We start from the raw sequence: 22285 nt of genomic DNA, 5'->3' as shown, positions 1-22285 counted from the left end.
GATGAGAGGTGGTGAGAGGGGGTATGGCAGGAATGACAGGTGAGAGGTGGCAAGAAGGGGTGAGACAGGTGACAGGTGGTGAGAGTGGTGGTGAGAGGGGTGAGAAAGGTGAAAGTTGGCCAGAGGGGGTGCGGCAGGTGAGACAGGTGAGAGGAGTGAGGCGGATGAGACAGGTGAGAGGTGGTGAGACTGATGAGAGGTGGTGAGGCAGGTGAGAGATGAGAGGTGGTGAGGCAGGTGAGACAGATGAGAGGGGATGAGAGACAGGTGAAAGAGGCTGAGCGAGTCATCTGAAGTGCTGGCAGTTCCAAGGATTAAACCTGGTTTATTTTAAACTTTACTCTAAACAAAAAATCCTGAAAAAACACCTGAGAGTAAAAATATAAACCCAGTTAGTTCCAGTATGTGATGTGAAGTGGACAATCATTTCCACCAGCAGGCTTGTACAGAAATAACACAGTCAATGAAATATATATTTTGACAGCTAATATAGAGCCAGGTGCTTGTGCCTCTGGGGAGAGAGAGAAAGAGAGAGAGAGTGAGAGAGAGAGAGAGAGAGTTGTTGTTATTGTAAACAGATTAAAACACACGTGATTTTATATTCTTTCTTCCCCTTCACTATTAAGCTCCTTCTGACAGAAAAAGGTAGATTCTATAAAGAATGCTTTTAGCAGATGTTGGAGAATTTCACTTCACGGTCCAGTGTGTATGTGTGTGTGTATGTGTGTATGTGTGTGTATGTGTGTGTGTATGTGTGTGTGTGTGTATGTGTGTGTGTGTGTGTGTGTGTTCACCATGCTGATTTATACAACAGAGAGCTCCAGGTTTGACATGAACAGTAGCGCAACCTTCAGTAGGTCTTTTGTTTTTCACTCCTGCTATCAGTGACAGCTTTTCATCGAGAGAAGATGAATATCTAATGTTGTCTATTTAAGCAGTGACATAATAGCTGATTAATTACAGATTACAGATTCATATTGTACACAAGAACAGGGAAACAATAACACTAATATCCAGTAGAAGATTAAGGATTACACGTCACACATCCATTTTGATCATTATGCTTAATTACAGCATTAGCTCTAACACAGGAGACTCCTTCCATACATCTTAAACAAACACCAGTTCATCCACTACGCCTGGTTCGTTGTTACTATAGAAACGACTGGAACATTCTTTAAGTGTAGCCATGTGGATGTGGTAGGTTAGTGGTTAAGGTGTTGGACTATTTCTCAGAAGGTTGTGAGGTTGAATCCCTGGGTCGCCACAGCTGGGCCCCTGAGCAAGGCCCTTAACCTTCACTTGCTCATTTGTATAAAATGTACACTTAACACTGAGTATCTCCTCATCATGGCACCTGTTAGTGGGTGGGATATATTAGGCAGCAAGTGAACATTTTGTCCTCAAAGTTGATGTTAGAAGCAGGAAAAATGGACAAGTGTAAGGATTTGAGTGAGTTTGATGAAGGACCAAATTGTGATGGCTAGACCACTGGATCAGAGCATCTCCAAAACTGCAGCTCTTGTGGGGTGTTCCCGGTCTGCAGTGGTCACTATCTATCAAAAGTGGTCCAAGGAAGGAACAGTGGTGAACCGGTGACAGGGTCATGGACGGTCAAGGCTCATTGATGGACGTGGGGAGTGAAGGCCGGCCCGTGTGATCCGATCCAACAGACGAGCTACTGTTGATCAAACTGCTGAAGAAGTTAATGCTGGTTCTGATAGAAAGGGGTCAGAATACACAGAAATGATGAAAGAGCGCCTCCTGAATGTAGTGTGTGCTCAATAACACAGCTCAGCCACTGCAGCCAATCAGCTTCCTCAGACACACATTATAACTCCTCCTCTTTCATTACTTCTGTCCTAATGGAACAGCTATGGAACGGAATCACTGGCAAAATTTGACAATTTTTTATGTGTTAAGTGTTCAGTGCATTCTCAAGAGCTCTTGTATGATATGAATTTAACTGGAATTTAATGAACAATAAAAAAACTCATTTGTTGTGTAAATGAAGCCAGGAATAATTTACAACTCAACTGATTTGTATGAGATTTTGATAAACGATCAGCTTGATGAATCACTTTCATAAACAACTTCAAGAGGTCATTTATATCTGATATACAGTCACATCCTTGTTGACATTTCTCATCAAGTTTCCTCCATTAAGCTTTTCTCATCGAGTTCATTTCTCCTCCTCGTCCCTTTGGCATCAGGACTGACAGTTAGTGTGATTACTCGATCCCTTGGCTGGAATTACTGAATAATCTCATTTAGCATTATAACCCACGTGAGAACAACTCACACTCCTGGTTCTGCCTCCGAGTTCCTCATCTGGATGTCTGAGTATCAATAACACAAGGTTTTATTTTCTCTCTTCAGTAATGAAGCTTTCTGTTTTTCATCAGTTGTGTTTCCTCAACATGCCACAGAGGAGCGTTGGATAAATGATAGCTGGATAAAGCCTGAGGTTCTTTAAGGTTTGTGTGTAAAAAAATGTGCAAAATGAAAATGACATGAAGGCTTCCTGGGACATTAAACAGCCAGACCACCGTCAACAAACCTGAGTGAACGTGCCAGAGTGGTAATCTGCCTTTACATGTACATGAATGTAATATGGAGTTGTCCTGCCCTTTACAGCTATAACAGCTTCAACTCTTCTGGGAAGGCTTTCCACAAGGTTTAGGAGTGTGTTTATGGGAATTTTTGACCATTCCTCTAGAAGCGCATTTGTGAGGTCAGGCTCTGATGTTGGACGAGAAGCTCTGGCTCTGTGCAGGCCAGTCAAGTTCCTCCACACCAAACTCACTCATCCATGTCTTTATGGACCTTGCTTTGGTCACTGGTGTGCAGTCATGTTGGAACAGGAAGGGGCAATCCACCAAACTGTTCCACAATATTGGGAGCATGAAATTGTCCAAAATGTCTTGGTATGCTGAAGCATTAAGAGTTCCTAAGGGGCCGAGCCCAACCCCTGAAAAACAACACCTGAAAGATTTGGAGGGTTGTCCCAAAACATTTGGCAATATAGTGTAAGTCTTGGAGTGATATATTTTGGTTCGACTCTAGCTGCTGCGTACTGGACTAGCTGGAGCTTGCTTATGCTCCTACTGGAACATCCAGACTTTAAGGCATTATAATAATCCAACCTAGAGGTAACAAAACATGAACTAGTATTTCCACATCATGACATGACATCATATTTCTTATCTTATTATTTCTGAGGCTGTCTTAGTGATATTATGTACATGAGCTGTGAAATGATCTGATGTAGCTACAGACATTTTTCATAAACTCCTGCAGGAAACGTCTGAGATCTAAAAGAATCTACCAGAATCTCAGCATCAGCCATCATTATTTGTTTGTACCCTTTTGTGCGTCAGTGTATCATCTCGTCAAGCGAGTCTCGTCACTTGCATTTGCGTGTCACTAAGCCTTACTTCCCATGTTTCCTATAATTCAGGTGTCTTGCTGTTTTTCGTTTTTCATTTTTTCTTTTCCTCTGAATAAAGATCACATCTTTTCCGTGCTGCATTTGCTTTCCTGTGACACACAAGAATCAGGGAAGATTGGTAGAATTTTCTAGACAGCTAAAAGTCCAGAGTCAGACACAGAGAGAATTTTATTAGCGTTCACTTTGGTTTTTCTTCCTCTAACACAATATTTGTATCATCTTTCACTTTCTCTCCACCACCATAGGAGCCCCAGCACAAAACATAATAATAAATAATAAAAAATTAGTTATATGATGTGACTGAAACACAGTCTTGAATCTGCTGTACAGGAAACAACAACACTGCAATTACAAACTGATCCCATTTTACAGGAAGTGGAAAAAATATATGAGTTTTACCTCAAAATTTTTGTATCAAGGCTGTGATAGAAGACGAGAAACGGTTAAGACACGATTGTGTTCAGAAATTAAAGAGGATTTAAGCCCAAGGCAAGTGTTGTATTGAGTGTTTTGTGGGAAACAGGAGTTTGAGAGTGTAACTATTATTTTATTTATCAAAACTCTCTGAAGTGTGTTAGAAATGCGCTCTCTCTGTCTGTCTGTTTTCAGCTCGAAGAACACATCTTAGCTAATCGATATCTTTCTTCTTCAGCTTCGTTAGATCGGTTTTCTGACCTCGGGGAAACTGGCAGTATTTGTTAACATGGTTCTGATATCAGTCTCACGTGAGTGTGAGACTCCAGCAAAGCAACAATCAACAAGTTTTATTATGATTTGTTAAATATATGCATATAAAAATATACGTAAAATAAAAAACTTCAACATTTACACGTTAGCTGGGACTGGAAAAAATGAAATCCCTCAGCAAACAGGAATACTTTTTGTTGTTGTTGTTAGAAATCTTTGCCAGATTAATTCTGTGCCTCAAGATCAAGGATGAAGCAAATCATTAAAAAAAATGAAAATCTCATAAACTTGACATTTTTACTGTTAATGTCGAGCTTGTTAAAGCCCTTTATATGGGTTGCCAGGTTGACAAAATCACCCATTTCAACTACTCAGAAACAAAGCACAAAACTAAAGATTTAAAAAACTAGACAAACACAAAATGATATCCCTTTCTGTACATGCATAAGAAAAGACAGACGTGTTTTGGGGTTTTTTTTTTGTTTTTTTGCAATACTGAACTGATTTATATTTAGGATGAATCTGGCAACCTATCCTAATAGCAAGTCAATGTTGGGGCATGCAGTGTATGAAACTTATATCAACTACAATATTATTAATTAGCTATTAATCAGTATAAATAAATTAATGGTGTTCAGGCTTTGAGTCTGATATGTAAAATGAGTCAGTGTGTTTTAGTCGTGTGTTTTTCCCTCTGTTGGAGAACCTTACACAGAATGTTACTGGTTGAAGATGAAATCTGAGCTGCTTTGTAGATGAACAAGCACTTGGAGAACATCTCAGAGAGCTGTTTTTGTTTTTTGGAACTTTTCTATGAATATATCACCTCTAGTAGTCTAGGGAAAAATAGAAATACTTCTGAAATACTACAAATTCCTGAGTGTCTACTTTCATATGAGCTTCATATTAACCTCCACTGTGGAGTGGAAGATGACAAAGACGCTCAATCATCAACATGGACACAATAAAAACAGGAGGAAATTACATTTTTTTGCTTCTGGGATAAAAAATCCAGTATCAGGATGTGCTTGTGGCTCTAAATAAAGGGTCATAAATCCCTCTATGTTTTTATATTCTTCCTATTTCTATTCACTGTGGGTTGTTTACTTTACATAACTGTATACATGACAAATAACATCTTAAACAAAATATCATCAGCTGCTGCGACTGAAGGATTTCAGGTGTAAAAGGTCAGGTGTAAAATAATCATTTTACGTTGAAATGAAACAAATTCATTTTCTGTTTAAGTGTGTGAACAAACAAACCAAATCAAAAGCTAATTCTTAGTTGCACAATTTTTGTTCGGAACAAACGAACCCCACGAAAACCTCAGCGACTTAAAGTGGTCTCTTTTCTGTGTGGCGCAGAGAAGATCAGCTTGGGGATTAGTTTTATTTGCTCACTCAGCATGTGTTCATGATTACAAAGTCATTCAAAGACATTCATTTCGAAGGAACGTCTCCTCATTTCCCCAGCAGACCAAGCAGATTCGCAGTGTTTAATCAGTTTCCCTGCTGTGCTCCGGTGAGAACGTTATACAACAGCGTCTCGATAAGCAGAAAACGTCTTTTTTTTCCTTTTTTTTTAATCTTCTCGTTGTTTTTCCAAATGCATAAACCATGAAGAAGTGCTTGCGTTTATTATATGATAATGAATACAGAGAGAGTAAATATTCTGATTTAACCTTCTGCAGTCAGCAGCGTGGGATTAGAGATTCCGGTGCAGGCAGGATGACATTTATGATTCAGGAAAAATGATTTAATAAGGTTTATCAGGGTTGCCAGATTTCAGGATTTTCAGCTCAGTCTTAAAGTCATCCCCAAAAACCAGGAGTCGGAAACACATCGGAGACACGTTTATTTTTCTTCTTTTCCTCAGCGTTGTGGGAAACAAGGTCACTGTGGTGCACATGAATTTATGATGCATGAACATTATCCATAATTTACCATATACACGGTGAGGTCTGAGAGCACGCTGAAGAACCGGGAATAAAGAGAAAGTTTTTCGATTTTTAAACAGGTTTGAAACAATACATTGAAAAAGTTCAAGATGGTGAATATTTAATTGTCTAGGTCATTGTCTGTGAACTCTTAAAATATACAGTGGAACCTCAGCATAGGAACTGGATCGGTTCTGGAGGCGAGTTCTTAAGGTGAAAATGTGTATTGTGAAACGAATTTTCCCATCAGAAATAATGTAAATGTGACCAATATTCCCAATATGAAGCGTATGGAAACTGTATGGCTGCTTACAAAGAACTGACCCAAGCCAAGCATTCCATGTCAAGGCTCCTCACAGGAAGTCGTGCCACCAAGCTTGGGCTAAAAATAGAACAGACCGCCCACACCACCAATCTGTCAACAAAAAAACACCCGAAAAATCACCTAGCTTTTGAACGCATGCTGAAGGCAACGTTGGTATCGTGGGTTGACTCTTTCCTAACAGCTTTCACTGACTGAAAGTAAATTTCATAAAAATTGCTTCAGTTGTCTTCACTTGTGTCCACTGACGCTAACAAGTTTTGAACGGCTCCCAGACACACACGCGACTTCAGTTGGTGTTTGGTTCATTCGTATGCCAAAAATGCTTTGTATGCCAATGCAAATTTCTTGCAAAATTTCAGTTCTTAAGGCATTACTTCGTAAGAGAAGGCATTCGTATACCAAGAGTCCACTGTCATTTTCTTGTCATTTCCTTTCTTTTGAAGCTCATGTTCAAAATCTGCAGATTTGATGTAACCTCTGCAAAATCGTCAGGTTTTACACTTAAACGTTTTAAGCGAACCTGAAAATGAAGCATTTTCACTCATGGTGTCAGACTTGACTGTATCCTAGAACAGAGAAGTTCTGTCCATCACAGACACACTGTCTGCAGTTATTCTTAGATTTAATTCAGATTTAGCCTAAAACTAGATCTTTGTGGATATGGAGTATGCAAACCACCACAATTTGGAGTAAAAACTGCCACCCTGGCAACCATGCCATGACACGTCCTTGATATCTGGACATGATCATCTCTCTGGTTCCCTGGACTAAAAGCCAGCAGGATTTCTTCATTGTCTTTTGCAGAAAGTAAAATGATCTCCGTGTTCGAGACAAGTTTCTGATTCTGATCCATTTCGTTGGACTTCACAAATGAACAGGAGTGTTCTGAAGGTTGAAGCCTGAAGACAATGAGTAGAAGAAGCTGAAGCTGAAGTCCAGCACCTCAGCATCAGCACCACTAAGCTTTCAGCTCTTTCAGTCTTTATTTAAACCCACCTTCCCTGATCAGGATCCACTCTGCCCTTTTTGGTGATGAGTCTGAAGGGATGAAGAGATGAAGTTGGAATAGTTTGTAAGAGTAAAGTGTTATTAGTAGAAACACATCCAGGCTGCAGTAGGAGATGAGTTCAGCATCATGACCTTTAACGTCCTCCACATCCTCTGGAGTAACACTGAGACACTTCTTCACATCACAACTGCCTCTTTCACCACATGGAAAAGTGTAAGAAATGACCAGTGGTGTTTTACTGATGGGATTTATATTGTAAATAAAACCTGAAAATATCTCCTGATTTCAGATTTCAGGCTTTTAACCAAAAACCCCTCTGACTCTGTGAACATCTGAGGAAGAGTCACGTGCGTCAGAGCGACACGACCCGTGAGGTTTACGCAGCCTGCAGCCGTGTGAAACGCACCAGAGGAGAACAGATCACTGCTTTTGAACTAAAGGTGTGATGCACAGCGTGAGAGTGACATTTCAGTCCTGCGTGTCTCTCAGATCAATACTGAGGGAACGTTAAAAAGCCCAAACCCTGCGTCTGATCTGCGGCCTGATATCACTGACTCGCCCTGATAACTAAACAAAAACAAAAACAAAAGCTGAGTTCCAAACACAGCAGGCGTGAGTGACAGGGCTGCATTTCATGGAGTCGGAGTGAATTTGCATTACAAAACTCATCCTGAATAACTGATAGGATGAGAGACAGGAAGTGACATTCCAGACAAGATCAAACAAAGCAAATATTTCATTAAGCGTAAGCAGTTCAAGCGTTACAGACACAGCCATGTCTCGTGGAATTAGTGTAGGGTGGCTAACTCTCTCTCTCTCTCTAACTGTAGCATGGCTAACTCTCTCTCGATCTCTCTCTCTCTCTCTCTCTCTCTTACTGTAGCGTGGCTAACTCTCTCTCTCTCTCTTACTGTAGCATGGCTAACTCTCTCTCGATCTCTCTCTCTCTCTCTCTCTCTCTTACTGTAGCATGGCTAACTCTCTCTCTCTCTCTCTCTTACTGTAGCGTGGCTAACTCTCTCTCTCTCTCTTACTGTAGCGTGGCTAACTCTCTCTCTCTCTCTTACTGTAGCATGGCTAACTCTCTCTCGATCTCTCTCTCTCTCTCTCTCTCTCTCTTACTGTAGCGTGGCTAACTCTCTCTCTCTCTCTCTTACTGTAGCGTGGCTAACTCTCTCTCTCTTTCTTTCTCTCTAGCTCTTACTGTAGCGTGGCTAACTCTCTCTCTCTCTCTCTTACTGTAGCGTGGCTAACTCTCTCTCTCTTTCTTTCTCTCTCTCTCTTACTGTAGCATGGCTAACTCTCTCTCGATCTCTCTCTCTCTCTCTCTCTCTCTCTTACTGTAGCATGGCTAACTCTCTCTCTCTCTCTCTCTTACTGTAGCGTGGCTAACTCTCTCTCTCTCTCTTACTGTAGCGTGGCTAACTCTCTCTCTCTCTCTTACTGTAGCATGGCTAACTCTCTCTCGATCTCTCTCTCTCTCTCTCTCTAGCTCTTACTGTAGCGTGGCTAACTCTCTCTCTCTCTCTCTTACTGTAGCGTGGCTAACTCTCTCTCTTTCTTTCTCTCTAGCTCTTACTGTAGCGTGGCTAACTCTCTCTCTCTCTCTTACTGTAGCGTGGCTAACTCTCTCTCTCTTTCTTTCTCTCTAGCTCTTACTGTAGCGTGGCTAACTCTCTCTCTCTCTCTTACTGTAGCGTGGCTAACTCTCTCTCTCTTTCTTTCTCTCTAGCTCTTACTGTAGCGTGGCTAACTCTCTCTCTCTCTTACTGTAGCATGGCTAACTCTCTCTCTCTATCTATCTATCTATCTCTTACTGTAGCGTGGCTAACTCTCTCTCTCTATCTATCTATCTCTTACTGTAGCGTGGCTAACTCTCTCTCTCTCTCTCTTACTGTAGCGTGGCTAACTCTCTCTCTCTCTTACTGTAGCATGGCTAACTCTCTCTCTCTCTCTCTCTATCTATCTATCTCTTACTGTAGCGTGGCTAACTCTCTCTCTCTCTCTCTTACTGTAGCGTGGCTAACTCTCTCTCTCTTTCTTTCTCTCTAGCTCTTACTGTAGCGTGGCTAACTCTCTCTCTCTCTCTTACTGTAGCGTGGCTAACTCTCTCTCTCTTTCTTTCTCTCTAGCTCTTACTGTAGCGTGGCTAACTCTCTCTCTCTCTTACTGTAGCATGGCTAACTCTCTCTCTCTCTCTATCTATCTCTTACTGTAGCGTGGCTAACTCTCTCTCTCTCTCTTACTGTAGCATGGCTAACTCTCTCTCTCTCTCTCTCTCTCTCTATCTATCTATCTCTTACTGTAGCGTGGCTAACTCTCTCTCTCTCTCTCTTACTGTAGCATGGCTAACTCTCTCTCTCTCTCTCTCTCTCTCTATCTCTTACTGTAGCGTGGCTAACTCTCTCTCTCTTACTGTAGCATGGCTAACTCTCTCTCTCTCTCTCTCTTACTGTAGCATGGCTAACTCTCTCTCTCTCTCTTACACACACACACACACACACACACTCTCTCTCTCTCTCTCTCTCTGAGTGCATGCTGGGAGTGGGCGGAGCGCGTTGAGTGTGAGCGTGGTTGACACGTTTCTCATTGCTTAGCGTTTAATAACTTCTTGATTTATCTATATATATATATATATATATATCCTTTTTTTTTTTTTTTTGAACAATTTTCTTTTTTTTCATACCATCTAAACTCTCTGTTTTAATCAGAGCAGTTTTCTGGCCGTCAGCACCAGCTTTCCCGCTGGAGAGCATGGCGGCCCAGGGTAGAGACCCCCTCGATAACCTGACGCGCAGCCACGGCGTTAGAGTGGTTACCGGGGCGGGGGTGGAGGAGTGCTGCCTGGCCGCAGGGGAGGTGGTCGGGCATCGGAACGTTCTGGCGGCGTCCAGGATGAACAGCGCGGTGGTGATGTTTGTCAACACGGTGGAGAACGCAGTGCTGTTGGCCCAGAAGGGCATTATACTCAGGGGTTCACTCACTGATGTGTTCTCCCTCGCAACACCTGCAAAAAAGTCACGCTGTCCAACGTGCCCCCGTTTATTTCTAATGAAACACTGGAGAGACAGCTTTCCATTTTCGGCAAGCTCGTCTCTCCGATAAGGAAAATGAACATAGGTAGCAAATCAGACCTGGCGAAACACGTGCGCTCGTTCAGGAGGTTCACCTACATGATCCTCAATGATAACAGCACTGAACTCGAGCGCACGCTAACATTCAAAATCGACGGGTTTGATTATGTTATCTATGTGTCCACCGTGTCCATGAGGTGTTTCGGCTGCGGAAAAACTGGGCATCTGGTGCGTGATTGTCCCCAGGGCGCAGACAGCGGTACAGTCCCCTCTGATGTGAGCGAGGTGTCGGTTCGGGGCAGTGACGGGTTGGATCGAGCTGATCAGAAAGACGGAGTAGTCGAGGCGGACTCTCCGGTCACGGACAGAGCGGGCGTCTCTCATGCGGGTTCTGTTAGCGCTACGGCGGGAGAACCAGAGACCTCAGAGCATAACGTGAGTGACAACACCGAGACCGACCCAGTACCCAGTGATGGGGTGAGTAACACTGATACCACTGTTCCCACTGCTCAGGCTGAGCAGGCCTCACCTGAGCCGCATATAGAAATAGAAACTGAAACTGATGTTGGACTGATGATTAGTCAGGACAGTGTTACTGAGAATAATGTTGTTGTCTTACCGGAAAATGCAGACGAAGCGATGATGGAAACTGAGCTGACCGTTCTCAAAACACCAGTAAAAAGAAAGACAAGAGACAATGACAGAACTGTGAAAGCCGCAAAAAAAGCAGAAAAGAAGCAGGTAGAAAGTATTAGTGAGCTGGACAGTGAAGAGCCCTCTCCTGACCTCACTGTCTGTGTCACCACTGAGGGTCACTGGGTCGGTAAAAAGTACAACGCGAGTGAAATTAAACACTTTCTTAAGATCACAAAGAACATGAAAATGGTACAGATCAACAAATACTTTCCAGACCTGAACAAACTGCACATTGCCATAAAGCGTCTTATGGGTGAAGGGTGTTTCGAGGACAAAGAGTTATACAGGTTAAAGAAGATTGTCACTAAAATCAACACCCTGTTAAGTAATGATGATGATGACACGTCATAGTTCTCTCGGTCCTCACAGACCGCAGACGCCCTTTCCTGTGCTTATTCTTTTCTGTGTGCTCATGCAGGACATTCACATCGCATCCCTGAATGTTAACGGTGCTAGAGACTGCAGGAAGAGAGCAGAATTGTATGAACTAGTGACACAAAAAAGAATAGACGTATTACTTGCACAGGAAACCCATAGTGACGCTAAAAACGTAGTGGACTGGACACAAGAGTGGGCTGGCCCCTTGTTTTTAAGCCACAATACCTCTGTTAGTGGAGGAGTAGCCATTTTGTTTTCAAAGACTTTTAAACCTATCTCTTACAGCGTGGAAGAGGTAGTAGCTGGCAGACTGTTAAAAGTCAGAGCTCTTTTAGAGAACCATGTTATGGTTTTTATCTGTGTGTATGCCCCGGCTTCCCCAGTGGAAAGAATAGCTTTTTTAGATAAATTATGCAATGTTTTAGAAACTTGTGACACAGAGGAGTTTTTATTTGTTGGTGGTGATTTTAACTGTACTTTAGAAAACAGTGACCGCAACCATATAGAGCCACACATGCCTTCAAGAAGGAGACTCCTACACACTGTTGAAAAACACGAGTTAAGTGATGTTTGGAGAAATATGCATAAAACTCAAAAACAGTACACCTGGGCTCATGCTGCTGATGGAAAGGTATCATTAGCAAGGTTAGACAGGTTTTATGTCCCAAAGCACCACTTGAACACCATAAAAAGTTGTGTTATTAGTCCGGTTGGTTTTTCAGACCACAGCTTGGTTTTATGTGTTTCAGTTTTAAATTGTATTAAACCGAAGAGTTCTTACTGGCATTTTAACACAGTTTTACTGAATGACCAGCATTTTATAGAGATTTTTACTTTTTTCTGGAGAAATTTCAGGAAAGAAAAAAGTGCTTTTATTTCTCTGCAACATTGGTGGGATTTTGGGAAAGCTCAAATAAAACAGTTGTGTCAACAGTACACTTATAATGTCACAAGGGATTTGGCTCGGTCTATGAAACAACTAGAAGATGAGATAACAGAACTTCAGTTGTTAGCACAATCCACAGAGAACCAGAACCATATTCAGACCCTCACAGTCAAAAAGAAAAAGTTATCGGACCTCCTTGAGTTTAAAGCACAAGGTGCATTAATAAGGTCACGATTCCAGAACGCGAACCAGATGGACGCCCCCTCAAAGTTGTTTTTTAGCCTTGAAAAAAAGAACGGACAAAAACGTTTTATTCACAGCCTGCGCTCTGAGTCTGGACACCTTTTATCTGATACAGCTGACATTAGGAAAAGGGCGGTTAGTTTTTATGAAAAACTCTATCAATGTGAGTACAGAGAACACACCACAGAACAGAGCTTTTAGAAGACCTGCCCCGAGTGTCACATGACTCCAATACAGAGCTGAGTGCAGATATAACATCAGCAGAGCTGCACAAAGCATTAATGAGTATGGAGTGTGGCAGAGCGCCTGGCATAGACGGGCTTCCGTCTGAGTTTTATAAATCTTTCTGGCATGTTTTAAGGGATGACTTACTTGAGGTTTTGAACGACAGCTTGACAAGAGGACTGCTACCATTAAGTTGTAGGAGAGCAGTCCTCACTCTTTTACCCAAAAAAGGGGACCTGACAGACATAAAGAACTGGAGACCTGTTTCATTGCTTTGTAGTGATTACAAGATGCTGTCTAAAGTTTTAGCTACAAGACTGGGAAGTGTTCTGGAAGAGGTTTTAAACGCAGATCAGACCTACTGCATACCCGGGAGGTCCATATTTGACAACATCTCATTAGTTCGAGACATTTTCAGTGTCTCCAAACTTTTTGGGCTGAATATGGGTTTCATTTCCATAGACCAAGAGAAAGCCTTCGATCGAGTTGAACACAACTACCTTTGGAAAACCCTTAATGCTTTTGGTTTTAGCTCAGATTTTATTTCCAAAGTACAAACTCTATACTGTGACATAGAAAGTGTACTGAAACTCAATGGTGGCTTATGTGCTCCGTTTAAGGTGTGTAGGGGGGTAAGGCAGGGCTGCTCTCTCTCAGGGATGCTTTACACTCTGGCCATTGAACCCTTTCTGAATACGCTAAGAGCTAAGCTGAAAGGTGTCTTAATCCCTGACTGCCCGAACGCTATCCGCCTGTCGGCCTACGCAGATGACGTTGTAATACTGGTCGACAGTCAGAGTGATATAGACATGTTACACAGGGTGTCCAAGGACTTTGGAGCGGTTTCCTCTGCAAAGATAAACTGGTCTAAGAGCGAGGCTGTTTTAGTCGGCCAGTGGGTAGGCGAGGTACCTAAACTCCCCGGAGGCCTAAGTTGGAAAAGCGAAGGCTTTAAGTATCTGGGCGTGTACCTGGGTAATGACTCGTTCGCACAGAGAAACTGGGAAGGGGTCATTGAAAAAGTAACTGGTCGCCTAGAAAAGTGGAAGTGGCTGGTGCCTAAAATGTCTTACAGGGGGCGAACGCTAATTATTAACAATCTGGTAGCATCGTCTCTGTGGCATAAAATAGCCTGTATAGACCCTCCTACAGACCTTTTAATGAAAATCCAGTCGATTTTGTTAGACTTTTTTTGGGATAAGTTGCACTGGGTGCCACGCAGCATTTTATACTTACCCAAAGAGGAAGGTGGGCAAGGTCTTATATATTTACAGAGCAGAACTGCAACCTTTCGTTTACAGTTTTTACAGAAGTTTTTATGCGGCTCAAAGTCTTTTAGCTGGAAACAAGTGTCCAGTGCCATTTTAAGATCTTTTGGGCAGATGAGAATGGACAAGGCACTCTTTTTAATGAATCCAGAGAGACTGAACACTGCAAGACTGCCTGCTTTTTATCACAACTTGTTCAGAATCTGGAGACTTTTTAGGGTGCAAAGAACCACAGCCACAGACTCTCTTCACTGGCTACTTCAGGAGCCTCTGGTATACGGGGCACGCCTGGACGTCGGGGACTCTTCACTGTCGCAGTCTCCCCTCGCGTCTGGTGTCACCACCCTCAAACACCTGGTGGACGTCGCCGGACCTCACCTACAGAACGTTGATGGAGTAGCTGCTCGGCTAGGCGTGAGGTCAAAGAGGGCAGTGAGCCAGCTGCTGCGGAAGTGGACTCTGGTCATCTCGCGTGAGGAGAGGGAAATGCTCATGGACTACTCCAGTGGAACTGAAAGCCCCGACTCAGAGGACCCGTTTCCTGAACTTGCACTGTCTGTGGACTGTGGACAGGAAGGCACTGGTCACTTTTTGGACTGTAAAAATATCACAAACATGAACTTTTTTAATGTGACTGGGAAAACGTTTTATAAAGCATGTGTCAAAGCTTTTAATATGCGGTCGCTGAGGGGGAGAGTGGACACACCCTGGCGCACTGTCCTCGGTTTGAGTGAGGAAGAGCGTCCAGAGTGGAGGTCACTCTATAAGCCACCATTGCCGAAAAGAACTGGGGATTTACAATGGAGAATTTTACATGGTATTGTTGCGGTCAATGCTTTTATCTCTGTTCTCTGTCCCCAGGCCAGCCACTCGTGTCCCTTCTGTAATCAAAGAGAGACTATCTTTCATGCTTTCACAGAATGTTCCAGACTACAGTCTCTCTTTACCGTTTTACAGAACATTTTTAGCGTTTTTGACGAAAAGTTTTCACTAAAAGTATTTATTCTTGGTTTTAGGTACACACACAAAAGACGAGCTCGATGCCAGCTTTTAAACTTTGTTCTGGGGCAAGCGAAAATGGGCATTTACATCAGTCGAAAGCACCAGGTTGAACAAAATGGCTGTCGCAATGTTGTAATGGTCACTACAGCACTCATAAAGTCCAGGATTCTGATTGACTTTGTGTTCTATAAAAAAACAAAGAACCTGTCTGTGTTTGAGGAAACCTGGTGTTGTAGAGGAGCCCTGTGTTGTGTTGTCGATGAAAAACTGCAATTTGCACATACACTGTCTTAATTATTTATTTATTTACCTTTTAACCCCATCCTTTAATTGACATTTTTCTCTATTTATTGGCATTCACTGAGAAGATGTAAATAAAGGTTTTTTCAAATTCAATTCTCTTACTGTAGCATGGCTAACTCTCTCTCTCTGTCTCTCTCTATCTCTTACTGTAGCGTGGCTAACTCTCTCTCTCACTGTAGCATGGCTAACTCTCTCTCTCTCTCTCTCTCTCTCTAACTGTAGCATGGCTAACTCTCTCTCTCTCTCTCTCTAACTGTAGCATGGCTAACTCTCTCTCTCTCTCTCTCTTACTGTAGCATGGCTAACTCTCTCTCTCTCTCTTACTGTAGCGTGGCTAACTCTCTCTCTCTCTCTTACTGTAGCATGGCTAACTCTCTCTCTCTGTCTCTCTCTATCTCTTACTGTAGCGTGGCTAACTCTCTCTCTCACTGTAGCATGGCTAACTCTCTCTCTCTCTCTCTCTCTCTCTCTCTAATTGTAGCATGGCTAACTCTCTCTCTCTCTTACTGTAGCGTGGCTAACTCTCTCTCTCTCTCTTACTGTAGCGTGGCTAACTCTCTCTCTTTCTTTCTCTCTAGCTCTTACTGTAGCGTGGCTAACTCTCTCTCTTACTGTAGCATGGCTAACTCTCTCTCTCTCTCTCTCTATCTATCTCTTACTATAGCGTGGCTAACTCTCTCTCTCTTACTGTAGCACGGCTAAATCTCTCTCTCTATCTCTTACTGTAGCGTGGCTAACTCTCTCTCTCTTACTGTAGCATGGCTAACTCTCTCTCTCTCTCTCTCTCTCTCTCTTACTGTAGCATGACTAACTCTCTCTCTCTGTCTCTCTCTCTCTCTCATTGTAGCATGGCTAGCTCTCTCTCTCTCTCTCTCTCTCTTACTGTAGCGTGGCTAACTCTCTCTCTCTTACTGTAGCATGGCTAACTCTCTCTCTCTCTCTCTCTCTTACTGTAGCATGACTAACTCACTCACTCTGTCTCTCTCTCTCTCTCATTGTAGCATGGCTAGCTCTCTCTCTCTCTCTCTCTTTCTGTAGCGTGGCTAACTCTCTCTCTCTTACTGTAGCATGGCTAACTCTCTCTCTCTCTCCCTCTCTATCTCTTACTGTAGCACGGCTAACTCTCTCTCTCTCTCTCTCTCTCTCTCTCTCTCTCTATCTATCTCTCTCTCTATCTATCTATCTATCTATCTATCTATCTATCTATCTATCTATCACTGTAGCATGACTAACTCTCTCTCTCTCTCTCTCTCTCTCTCTTACTGTAGCGTGGCTAACTCTCTCTCTCTTACTGTAGCATGGCTAACTCTCTCTCTCTCTCTCTCTCTCTCTTACTGTAGCATGACTAACTCTCTCTCTCTGTCTCTCTCTCTCTCATTGTAGCATGGCTAGCTCTCTCTCTCTCTCTCTCTCTCTCTCGATTACTGTTGCGTTGCTTACTCTCTCTCTCTTACTGTAGCGTGGCTAACTCTCTCTCTCTCTCTCTCTATCTATCTATCTCTTACTGTAGCGTGGCTAACTCTCTCTCTCTCTCTTACTGTAGCATGGCTAACTCTCTCTCTCTCACTGTAGCGTGGCTAACTCTCTCTCTCTTACTGTAGCATGGCTAACTCTCTCTCTCTCTCTCTTACTGTAGCGTGGCTAACTCTCTCTCTCTTACTGTAGCATGGCTAACTCTCTCTCTCTCTTACTGTAGCATGGCTAACTCTCTCTCTCTGTCTCTCTCTATCTCTTACTGTAGCGTGGCTAACTCTCTCTCTCACTGTAGCATGACTAACTCTCTCTCTCTCTCTCTCTCTCTCTCTCTCTCTCTAACTGTAGCATGGCTAACTCTCTCTCTCTCTCTCTCTTACTGTAGCATGGCTAACTCTCTCTCTCTCTCTTACTGTAGCGTGGCTAACTCTCTCTCTCTCTCTTACTGTAGCATGGCTAACTCTCTCTCTCTATCTCTTACTGTAGCGTGGCTAACTCTCTCTCTCACTATAGCATGGCTAACTCTCTCTCTCTCTCTCTCTCTCTCTCTAATTGTAGCATGGCTAACTCTCTCTCTCTCTTACTGTAGCGTGGCTAACTCTCTCTCTTTCTTTCTCTCTAGCTCTTACTGTAGCGTGGCTAACTCTCTCTCTTACTGTAGCATGGCTAACTCTCTCTCTCTCTCTCTATCTATCTCTTACTATAGCGTGGCTAACTCTCTCTCTCTTACTGTAGCACGGCTAAATCTCTCTCTCTATCTCTTACTGTAGCGTGGCTAACTCTCTCTCTTACTGTAGCATGGTTAACTCTCTCTCTCTCTCTCTCTCTCTCTCTCTTACTGTAGCATGACTAACTCTCTCTCTCTGTCTCTCTCTCTCTCTCATTGTAGCATGGCTAGCTCTCTCTCTCTCTCTCTCTCTCTCTCTCTCTCTCTTACTGTAGCGTGGCTAACTCTCTCTCTCTTACTGTTGCATGGCTTACTCTCTCTCTCTCTCTCTCTCTCTCTCTTACTGTAGCATGACTAACTCTCTCTCTCTGTCTCTCTCTCTCTCATTGTAGCATGGCTAGCTCTCTCTCTCTCTCTCTCTCTCTCTTACTGTAGCGTGGCTAACTCTCTCTCTCTTACTGTAGCATGGCTAACTCTCTCTCTCTCTCTCTCTCTCTCTTACTGTAGCATGACTAACTCTCTCTCTCTGACTCTCTTTCTCATTGTAGCATGGCTAGCTCTCTCTCTCTCTCTCTCTCTCTCTTACTGTAGCGTGGCTAACTCTCTCTCTCTTACTGTAGCATGGCTAACTCTCTCTCTCTCTCCCTCTCTATCTCTTACTGTAGCACGGCTAACTCTCTCTCTCTCTCTCTCTCTCTCTCTCTCTATCTATCTATCTATCTATCTATCTATCTATCACTGTAGCATGACTAACTCTCTCTCTCTCTCTCTCTCTCTCTCTTACTGTAGCGTGGCTAACTCTCTCTCTCTTTCTGTAGCATGGCTAACTCTCTCTCTCTCTCTCTCTCTTACTGTAGCATGACTAACTCTCTCTCTCTGTCTCTCTCTCTCTCATTGTAGCATGGCTAGCTCTCTCTCTCTCTCTCTCTCTCTCTCTTACTGTAGCGTGGCTAACTCTCTCTCTCTCTCCCTCTCTATCTCTTACTGTAGCACGGCTAACTCTCTCTCTCTCTCTCTCTCTCTCTCTCTCTCTCTCTATCTATCTATCTATCTATCACTGTAGCATGACTAACTCTCTCTCTCTCTCTCTCTCACTCTTACTGTAGCGTGGCTAACTCTCTCTCTCTTACTGTAGCATGGCTAACTCTCTCTCTCTCTCTCTCTCTCTCTCTCTTACTGTAGCATGACTAACTCTCTCTCTCTGTCTCTCTCTCTCTCATTGTAGCATGGCTAGCTCTCTCTCTCTCTCTCTCTCTCTCTCTTACTGTAGCGTGGCTAACTCTCTCTCTCTTACTGTAGCATGGCTAACTCTCTCTCTCTCTCTCTCTCTCTCTCTCTTACTGTAGCATGACTAACTCTCTCTCTCTGTCTCTCTCTCTCTCTCATTGTAGCATGGCTAGCTCTCTCTCTCTCTCTCTCTCTCTCTCTCTCTTACTGTAGCATGGCTAACTCTCTCTCTCTCTCCCTCTCTATCTCTTACTGTAGCACGGCTAACTCTCTCTCTCTCTCTCTCTATCTATCTATCTATCTATCTATCTATCTATCTATCTATCTATCTATCACTGTAGCATGACTAACTCTCTCTCTCTCTCTCTCTCTCTCTCTCTCTATCTATCTCTTATTGTAGCATGGCTAACTCTCTCTCTCTCTCATTTGTTTGAATGAAGAAGGGTTTCTGTGTTTGTGATTCGGAGGAAAACTGACATGAACACTGTAACCACAGATTTAAAACAGTTAAAAACGAGAAATCATGAATGCATAAAAGTAAGTGTGTGTGTGTGTGTGTGTGATAGTCTGTCCCACTTCATCTTCATTCTAATGTATTCCACCATATTTCATCAGTTACACAAGTCACTGCTTAATAATAATAAACATTTGATTTTTCTCATCCCACAACACACACACGTGACTTGTTGATCATGTCCTGAATCTCCTCTGAGCTCTGATCCAGGTTGTGTCTCCGCCGCTTGTTCTTGTTATTGATTGTTCCTGATTGTGTTTGAGTGTTAAGCGGGTAATTAGTCGGTCTATTTATATCCTCCTGTTTCTCAGTCTTTACACACACTCTTATTGTGCGTACGTGTCACGTCTTCTGTGTGTCCTCAGCTCGCTAGTTTAGTCAGGGTGCTAATCAGATAGAGGTGGCCATTTTAAGTTTCTCTCAATGTGATAGGAATGTTCGCTCCCTAAAAAAACAGGAATCATCCCTGCTCACTGGAAATTTAGTCATATTTTTATTTCAGCTAACTTCTATATCTATTCTATACATATATATATATATAATTCTATATCTGCTTGTTGTCGCTCTTAAATGAAATAGCTGTCAGTGATGTGGTGGACAATTCCCCTCCAGACCACCAGAGGGCAACCCTGTACATTTTAAGTGGTTCGTTTTGTGTTGAACAATCAGTCACGTGATAAGCAGTTTGTTTACACCAGATACTGAGTCACTACCTAGGGAACTAGAGTGCTGATTGAGACACAGCCCTGGTTTATTAGATTATAGATATTACTGGTTTCATGATGATTAGTGTGTGATTGGATTTGCTGTAATAAACACACTGACTTTACACACAGACACCTGAGATCTGATACTGGAGGTTATTAATGTCTGGAGGAAACTCTTCATTATAACTAAGAATTCAGTGGTTAAGGAACTTAATGTGCTGTTATAATCATCTCATCTCATCTCATCTCATCTCTTCTCTTCTCTTCTCTTCTCTTCTCTTCTCTTCTCTTCTCTTCTATTCTTTTCCATTCTTATCTCTACTATTCTCTTCTCTTCTCTTCTTCATTCTTCTCTTTTCTTTTCTTCTCCTTCCACTTTTCTCCACAGTCTCCTCTCTTCTCTTCTCCAATCTTCTCTTCTCTTCTCCACTCTTCTCTTCTCTTTTCTCCTCTTCTCTTCTCACCCCTCTATTTTTTACTCCTCTCTTCTCTTCTCTTCTCTTCTCTTCTCTTCTCTTCTCTTCTCTTCTCTTCTCTTCTCTTCTCTTCTCACCCCTCTATTCTTTTCTCCTCTCTTCTCTTCTCTTCTCTTCTCTTCTCTTCTCTTCTCTTCTCTTCTCTTCTCTTCACCTTTCCACTAGATGTTAGAGCATGTCTGTGTAGATTTGTGATCATTCACACGTTCTACAAGAGCATTAGTGAGATCAGACTCTGATGTCAGGATGTTGATCAGACTCCAGTTCCAGTTCATCCCAAAGAGGTGAGGGTTGAGTCAGAGTCAGAGTCAGGGCTCTGTGAAGGACACTCCAGTTCTTCCAGTCCAACCTTCACCTCCACACCATGTCTTCATGGAGCTTAAGGGCTTTGTGTACAGGAACATCGTCATGCTGGAACAGGGTTCAAGTTCCAGTGAAGGAGAAATCTTCATGCTAGAGACAAAGATGCAAAGACATTCTGGATAATTGTGTGGTTGTGATTACATATGAGATAGATAGATAGAGAGAGAGAGAGAGAGAGAGAGAGAGAGTTAGCCATGCTACAGTAAGAGATAGATAGATAGATAGATAGATAGATAGATAGATAGATAGATAGATAGATAGATAGATAGATAGATAGATAGAAAGGTAGACAGAAAGGTAGACAGATGGATGGACGGACAGACAGACAGACAGACAGACAGATAGATAGATAGATAGATAGATAGATAGATAGATAGATAGATAGATAGATAGATAGATAGATAGGCAGACAGAAAGGTAGGCAGACGGATGGACGGACAGACAGACAGACAGACAGACAGACAGACAGACAGACAGACAGATAGATAGATAGATAGATAGATAGATAGATAGATAGATAGATAGATAGATAGATAGATAGATAGGTTTCTCTCACATACTGAACTACTTCATTTTTCAGGAAAGTTGAGTAATTCAGTTCTCCTCAGTTCCTCTTCAGGAATGAGATCAGGAATCTGTAACCTCCTCATCGAAGAGCCGTAAATCTCATTACCTTCAGCTTTCCCCAGGTCTGATTTTAGCAGACAGAATCAAATCTCACGCTTAAGAGCCTGCAGGAGAGCTGTATAGATCTGAGAAGCCACGAATCCAATAGCAGAAGGTGGTGGTGTCTTTGATGTCTTTCTGATGGAAACATGAGATCAACAAACAGATGGAGGAAAGGCTTCAGCTACAGAGACCAGCCTCTCCATCAGAATTCTCCTCATCTCACCTCAGATCAAATCTAAAACTCTAGGACAAAAAATTCACTTTTATTTCACATCCATGATACGCTCATTAGAGTTCACTCAGAAAACACTGTCCTCTTTCTTTATCTCTTGAATTGATTTGTTCATATTTTATTCACTTTGGAGTTGTCTGTTGTGGTTGTTGTTGGAAAACCTTCAAAAAAAAAGAAAGAAAGAAAGAAAGAAAGAAAGAAAGAAAAGGAAAGGAAAGGATGATTTCTTTTTCTCACAGGCTCCAGCTTTATTTGTGCTGCTGTGAAATATTGGGGATTATTTATTACGTATTTTTAACTCATTTGACTTAACACCAGTTTTCACATCTCTAAATTATAATAAAATATTTTAGGATTTTTATTTCCATGTAATTACATTAAATCTGCACTGAGAGTAAAGATGCTTTTGTTTATATCACTTTAATTTCTGCTCATTAAAGAGACGGTTTATTTCCCTCTCAGCTCTCTTCT

The sequence above is a fragment of the Hemibagrus wyckioides genome, linkage group LG01 (genome assembly GCF_019097595.1).
Source record: "Hemibagrus wyckioides isolate EC202008001 linkage group LG01, SWU_Hwy_1.0, whole genome shotgun sequence".
Lineage (NCBI taxonomy): Eukaryota > Metazoa > Chordata > Actinopteri > Siluriformes > Bagridae > Hemibagrus > Hemibagrus wyckioides.
This window is presented reverse-complemented; position numbering follows the sequence as displayed.